Source organism: Sinohyriopsis cumingii, chromosome 9, assembly GCF_028554795.1.
Source record: "Sinohyriopsis cumingii isolate HCF-2022 chromosome 9, ASM2855479v2, whole genome shotgun sequence".
Taxonomy (NCBI): Eukaryota; Metazoa; Mollusca; class Bivalvia; order Unionida; family Unionidae; genus Sinohyriopsis; species Sinohyriopsis cumingii.
This window is the reverse complement of record NC_142969.1, coordinates 36,890,189-36,897,873: the sequence shown is the minus strand read 5'-3', so window position 1 is coordinate 36,897,873 and position 7,685 is coordinate 36,890,189.

Below are 7,685 nucleotides of genomic sequence, written 5' to 3'. Positions count from 1 at the left end.
AACTAGACAGTCTTAGTGAATAATAGATAGACTTTGCAATTTAAATAAAGTGTACTTCCTTTCATTGGCCTCGCACTCGTATAACATGAAAAGTGAATGAAACTTAGACATATATCAACATCAAATTTCTTTAAATTAGTGTATTTGGAATATTATGGAAATGACCTTGGAGATGTCATACAAACATTGTTCACATGTGCGCCAAAATTGCTTGTGGCCCTGACTTCTTGAGCTGCCTCGATCGCTAAACAAATTGCATTGTGTTTTTAGCATCAAAGTAAAATCATCAATGAAACCGCTCAACAACGTCTAGCAGATTCAATAACTGCACCTGCAGCAATCGGAAGTGGATAACAGGTTTATACAGGCCGCGAAACTGATAATGTATTAGTGACGTCAACATTCAAATAAGTACCCGATACTGAGTTTGCCATTGACGTTCCTGTCATGGCTGATCGAAGGAAAGGACAGTTTCAGTATTATTCATACCCGGTTAAGGATCCTGATAAAAAAGATCGAATAGTATTACAAGTGCATCTTACCTCTCGGTATTTTGTTCCCTTTGAAGACTCTAGGAAATCAACGTAAACTTTGTACGCGCCAAAAACAGTAGCAATTACTACCCCGCTAATAACGTTTGATTACTTAGCAATGGTGTCATGGTGTTGTTCAGCAGCACACATTATATCATCAATGGATAGGAAATTGAATCATTTTTAAGCAACCTTCACATTCCTAGGGCTGTTATTTGACTCGTTACATATAGCGACGATTACGCAATATCTGCTGGCCCGTCTATGATCTTTAACAAATACGCAAATGAACATGCAGATTATGAACGGTTTATAATACGACGTTCTGCAGACTGTGCAATGCCCACGTATGTGTACCTATAGAAAATATTTAATGTTTTATAATAACAATTACAACCTTGCATTTCAGCAGGACAACTTCATGGACCTCGATATTGTTTTTTCGTGCTCATTTCCCCTCCGTCACATATTCGTTTTTATTTATGTATCCGTAAGACTATTTTCGAGTCAAATACGGTCATGATATACTGAAAGGACAATAGCAATAATCCAATTCTGCAAGGTGATGGTGTCGCTAATGACAAAGTTGTGTTGTTGATATTGATATTTTGCTTGTGATATTGCATTCAATGGTTGCAATGACGGGTTTCTTGTAATGTATGGTGTATGTGACCTTTACCGCTGTCATTTCTGACGCTCAAAAAAAAAAAAAACGCGCATGAAGGCAGTGTTAAACAGGTGTCTGGTAAAGAAATTTCTGAAGTAAATTATTATTCTCCGAGAATACTTTCATAATCATATTAAGTTATTTATATTAGCCAATTACCTCGCAAATAATAAGATGAGGGGATGCTGAGCATCCGACCTCTACCTCGGGTATCTTTCTAGGGATGATGTCTGGATTCCACATGCGAACGATAATTACGTAAGCAATAAAACAAAGGGTCACATTGTCTGTGACCCCTACATATGGTCAAGAATAATTGAAACAATTCACTGGTGAATCTGGCGAAGCTGATAGGCTGTGTTGATTGTTTTAACTGGATCTGGTGCCTGTCTGTGCTGCCAGTATCGGACTGACCAGATTCAAGGTTTGCATCTGCGAAGCGAAACCGCTGAGATAAAAACTCAAGAAGGTTTACTCTACATGCCAACCGACAACTTCTATTACATGTCTGATCGAAATGTTAGTTCAAGTACTCGGCTCGTAGAGATTCCTCAAATAGCAAAATCGCTAATCTTCAAGATGCGAGTCTTGTCTTGTGAGATCTCATATCACACCATTTCAGCCACGAAGCAAGGACTTGAGGTGTGATATCCTATTTACTGACCTTCACCGGAAGAGACAGGTGTTTGCGCTAGACACGACTTGTCTTTGTGCATAACGTGTAGCCATGACTTGTCTGTGCATTTCAAGTAGTGCTTGAGTGCAAGAACAGGATCTTGCATGGCTGCTGCTCTCGACCTGTCTGTAGAAGATAGCGAGCAAGGGCCGACTCTTTGATGACCGACATAGAGTGACCAAATTTTGGCTACAAAGCCTGTTTGTATAAAGAGGACAACCTAAAAATCTGACCTGACCTGAAGATAGTTTGGGATGACGGAAAGGGCATGTAGCTCAATTACCTTGCATGCTGAAGATACAACTATCAGGAAACGTGGTCTGTATGATAGTAACTTTATTGGAGTGTTGGCTAAAGGTTTGAATTTTGTTTGAATTGAGCCATGTTAAAACCCAGGACAGATGCCATGTGGAAACAGAGTTTCTGTTCGATGAAATCCAATATTAGCTAAAACATGCGAAATATTGTCATGTCCAATATCTCATCAGAATATGTCCGAGATCATGGAGCGGTAGCTTTTGATAGTAATTGGGACCAACTGTGTCTCCTCAAAAATCCAGCGCAAATAGTCGGGAAACTGAGGGATTGAGGCACTCAGAGGGACGATGTTATGAGATGGTACCAGTCCCTGAAAACTTTCGTCTTAAGCGCTCCAGTGGCCTATTGGTTAGAGCGTCTGTCTTGGATGCGGCAGGTCAAGGGTTCGATCCCCGGGCGAGTCATACTAAAAACTTGCAAAAATGGTACTAACAGCTGCCTCGCTTGGCGCTCAGCATTAAGAGGTTAGTGTTAGGACTGGTCGGCCTGGTGTCAGGATAATGTGACTGGGTGGGACATAATGCTACATGTCTGCGGCATGATACCCCAGTGCTAGACATCACTATAAACTGCCACACTGCAGACATCGTAGCGATATGACTAAAAGATTGTTAAATCTACTTTAAAAAACCAAATGACACACACACACACACTTAAGCCTTCAGAGTGGAGGTCCTTCTTGCTCTCTAGATTCTCTACACAATCGAACATTCAAATTGTTTGTCTCGCAAGGCTGTCTGAACAAGAGCCAAGCGTGAAGAATAGGACTTTCCAGCCAGGGATGGAACAATCGTGACCGTGCATGCATGAGAAGATCCGGGTTGGTCAGATTCTTCCTGGGTAGATCTATCGCTAGATCGAGTTGATTGGTAATCCAGAACGTGTCCCAGCTGAGGGGCATTAAGAATCATCATGTATTTCTGACCACGTAATGTCTGGATTACTTTTGTTATCAGAACTGTGGGACCATAGGCAAATGCCAACAACGCCTCCCAACTGATTGACAGTGCATCCACGGCCCAAACATCTAGGTCTGGGACTGGGCAGACAAATGTGTAGCTTGTGATTCCACCCTGTCACAAAATGGGCAGTCATCGGACGCTCCCAAAGTGCACAAATCTGAATATTGACTGATTCACAGAGAAACCATTCTGTGTCAAGGACTTGACATCTCCTGGATAGAGTGTTGGTCATGACATTGAGCCTGCTTGGAATGTGCCTGATTTGTACGTTGATATGAAGATTCTCACACGAACGTTGGTCCCACCCTTCGTTTGAGGAGGTAGGACACCATCACACAGAGTTTTCGGACGTAATGAGAACCGTTTCTCCTAAGAGTCGATCTTTCTACACGTGAAAGGCATTAATGCTACCCTTAATTTCTAGAATGTTGACGTTTTAAGGCCGCTCACCTGGCTCCACGTGCCGATGATGGTAGTGAAGTCCGGCAACCATACGTACTGGCATCGGTCCACACCATTTCTCTAGCGGCATTCATGTGGTCAGCACGGACGATGTTGTGCCGCTGATTCAGGAATGATCGTATCTCGGACGTGATCATTACTGTTTGAAACATTCTTCTCTTGTTCTGATGGTATTTCCGTGTATTGGAGAAAGGAGAAAAGGGAGGGGTAGGATAAATGAAATTCGAAGCCCCTCCAAAATTAGCTGGAACTCCCTATTGATCTGAGCAAATAGGGAGATCCTATCAATCTAAAAATAGGAGAGGCGTCCGTCCACGGGTAGGCAGTCTGCGGGCGGTGGGATGGGTAAGTCAATATCTAACGTTAGGAGGCTTAAGGCGCAGAAACTTGGTTTCATGCCTCATCGGTATGCTTGCCTCCTAGCATGGTTAGACTGACGTCTCCTGACATTTGGCTGGGATCTACATTGCACATTTGACTGAAAGGATACCTTTTCTCTAGTCCACTTATCATCCCTACTCAGCAGAGGGTCTGATCATTCTGGAACGCCTATCTGATTTTCCTCGATATGGACCCTATTTTAATATCGTCTCCGGAACTTTTTTAAAATAATGCTCTATCCGGTCCCATTCCGCAACGGGCTTTCTAATAAGTGTTCGTTCCGTTTATTATTTAAAGGATGACCGTTGTAAAGAGCTTTCTGATTGGTCAAAGTTTTGTGTACTTGTCCAATGAGTCGTTGCGTAACGGAAACTGACAGGAATGCTAAATATGGCAATTCGAGCGGGATACGAGTTTGAATAACCATTTGAAAAATGTGCGGCAAAGAGAATAGCTTGAATCAAAGTTGATGGGAGCGTAACTGGTCAGTGTGTATGAAAACTGAACGCCAGGAGTAACATTTTTGTGCCATAAACAACTCTACAGTAGCGGCTAACGTGCTAAATAGGACAAGGAATTGAACCAGGATGATTTCGAAGTTATATCACTTAAAACTGATTAACTTCCAGGATGAATTTAAGGAGGACAACGTATAGATCAGTGGTGGGAATTCTTGCGAAATACCCATGTCTATCAAAGATGGTCATATCTTTGCGGAATTTTCTTGGCCCACACGTAGAATCATCGTTCAATATCATGAGACATTATTGTGTATATTATCTAAATGTTCTAGGTGTGTTGGAATTCAGTGTAAAATAAGAGTACTTCTATCATGATAAACGTTTGTCACGGCTGCTTATTGAACAAGGACTAATTCAAGAGACCACAACAGCATCATAGTTTGTACATTAATCAAAAATCAAGTTGCAGTACAAGTGACATGGCAGGCTTTTAGCATTTCTTTTCATGTCTCAAATGGATACTTTTCTGTAATTTTGCATTATTTTCACAGTGGAATTTTTCAGTGCAGATTAATATTTTATATATGTTTATGTGTTCACAGATGCCTGTGCATATATTCTTGGCTTGATACTTTGATTTGTAAAATCACTTAATTATTTAGTGTCAACCCAGATTCTTCACATCATGTTGTATATACTATAAATATTGTACATAACAGATAGAAGGCCTCAAGGTAGATTAGTTCTGTAATTAAGTTACCTTCTCTAAATAAAGTCATTATTATTATTAATTGTATTATTATTATTAACTCCCATATCTCTTGCCTTGGATGTTATATAATTACAACATCTGTAAAAAAAAGTCATGCAAACTTAATATCACCTTGGTTAATAAAGTCCTGTTTAAGTCATATTCATTATTAATCTGAAACCTTCTGAAATGTATGAAAAACCTCTGGAAATTTTTGTATGGGATGAACTATTACCAAATTCCATATGAACTATTTACAAATTCCATATGGAACATTTACAAATTCCATATGGTATATTTGCCAACTCCATATGGACTATTCACAAATTCCATATGGAGTATTGCCAAATTCCATATGGACTATTCACAAATTCCATATGGATTATTGCCAAATTCCATATGTAATTTTAATTTTATTCCATTTGGACAACCTACAGATCTCATGGACTAATTAGCATATTCCATGAGATTTTCCATACGGACTACATACGGAGTCCATAACATTTCCATATGGATACACTGAAATCCATAAGAGTGCTTTAACTATAGAACAGAAATGTCCATATGGATATTTCGGTAAAAGTACGTATGGATTTCATATCCATTCCATGTGGAAAAGTTCGTACGGGAAGGATCATCCTTAACTCTCTTGCTCTGAAATTTACATTTATGTGTAGTAGACATTTCTGCTAAAGCAGCACAAAAGAAAACAAAGCATAAATTAGTAATTCTGATACTCACTTGCTACTAAAGGAGTAATCAAAAATAGTCAATGTCGCATTTGATTCAGTATAGACTATGCTTTGAACATATACATTTATACATTTATTTCACATTTTTGCTTCTCGAGGGTCGGTGGTTCTTTCCGGGGTTTTCCCGGGTTCTTCCTCCACCATTAATACTGGCCGCCATGTATAGCCTATCGTGTGCTGAAAAATGGCGTTAAGCCCCACGACAACAACAACAACAACAACACATTTTTGCTGAAACAATACAAAAAGAAAAAATGAAGCATAAAGTAGCAATGAAGCATGCAATTAACTTGCCAAAGCCATATCTGTCATGAACAGTAAGAGTAAACGTCAAAATTGCGCTAACTCGTTATGACCTTGCATGAGGTCAATGATAGCTTGGTGTGAGCTGGTCTTAAATAGACGAAGTCCCTAAACGTGATAATATCACTTACATTTGGCAGAAATTATAAAAATAATGTATACAACCTGGAGCAGAAAGAGTAATCCACACAATAGTTCCAAAAGGAACGTTGAATGGTTCAATTATAACACACAAACGGCTTGGATTGTCCACAGATAAACTGTACATGCTACCTGTACAGCAGTGAAGCTAAAATCTGGCGAAACTTGGAGATAGCAAGGGCAGGTAATGGTCAAGAGTTATTACCCTTTCTCTAAATGAGAAAAAAAGATGATTTGCAACCTTTTGTGTGGCTGGATTCTTGAGGTAGTAGGCTAATACTCCTAAAATACAGTGATTGAGGAATGTATTCGAAGGAGAAACATAATTTACCCTACAAGGTATCAGCGCATCAAGACATGCATTCATATCTTTTCTGACTATGAAACTGGTAAATGGTGGATAGGCCAGTAGTGCGATGATATTGACATAGGAATATCTGAAGTTTCTTTGCGGTTAAACAGCCACCATGAACCTTGGCAAGAAATTTTGTTTCACTCCAAAAAAGATCATATTGCAATTGCAAATCGTACGTTATTTTCATTCATAAGCTGAGACCAAAACATTCACACGGGTCGTCAGGCACAAATGCAGCAGCAACAATACCAACGGTCATTCCACAAATAGCATCTACAGTCACACACCTGCATTTGTATTATGTGAGTGAAACGCTGTTCTTGGTGATTTCATCTTGCAGTTGTTATTCAGCTTCGATTACCTACAGCAACCAGTATGGATACAAAAGTCAGATTTGCTGTCCGAGCAATATCAATAGTAACCCAGACCTGCCAACCCTGACGAGGCTGTCTCAGTAAGCAGTTGACTTTTTTCCGTGAGATTGACCAGTTTTTAGTAAGGTGTAACAAAATATCAATAACTGCTATCGTAATTAAAAGTTCAATGCATCGACGATAAACATGTTCAATTGAAAAGTTTGTAAAGTACATGTAGACTTTATTTACCACTAGAACAGTTGTACAAACTCTAGTTCCAAACCCTATGCAGCTCAATGGCTTGTCGCTATCTCTCAACTTGACATAATTCTTGGAAATCATTTCCATTTCACATTACGACAGCAATCATATCTCCCACATCGAGACATACTCAAATTGGCACGTAATATTAAATAAACGTAAGCTTATTCACAAGAATCTGAATACTCCTTTTTATTCTTCTGTGTTGATTATTAACACTTTTCAGAAAGCTTATCTTCCCTTTAACATACATCGCCTTCTGGACGCCATTTTTAAAATTCTACAACCAACCGTTTGATCATGGAG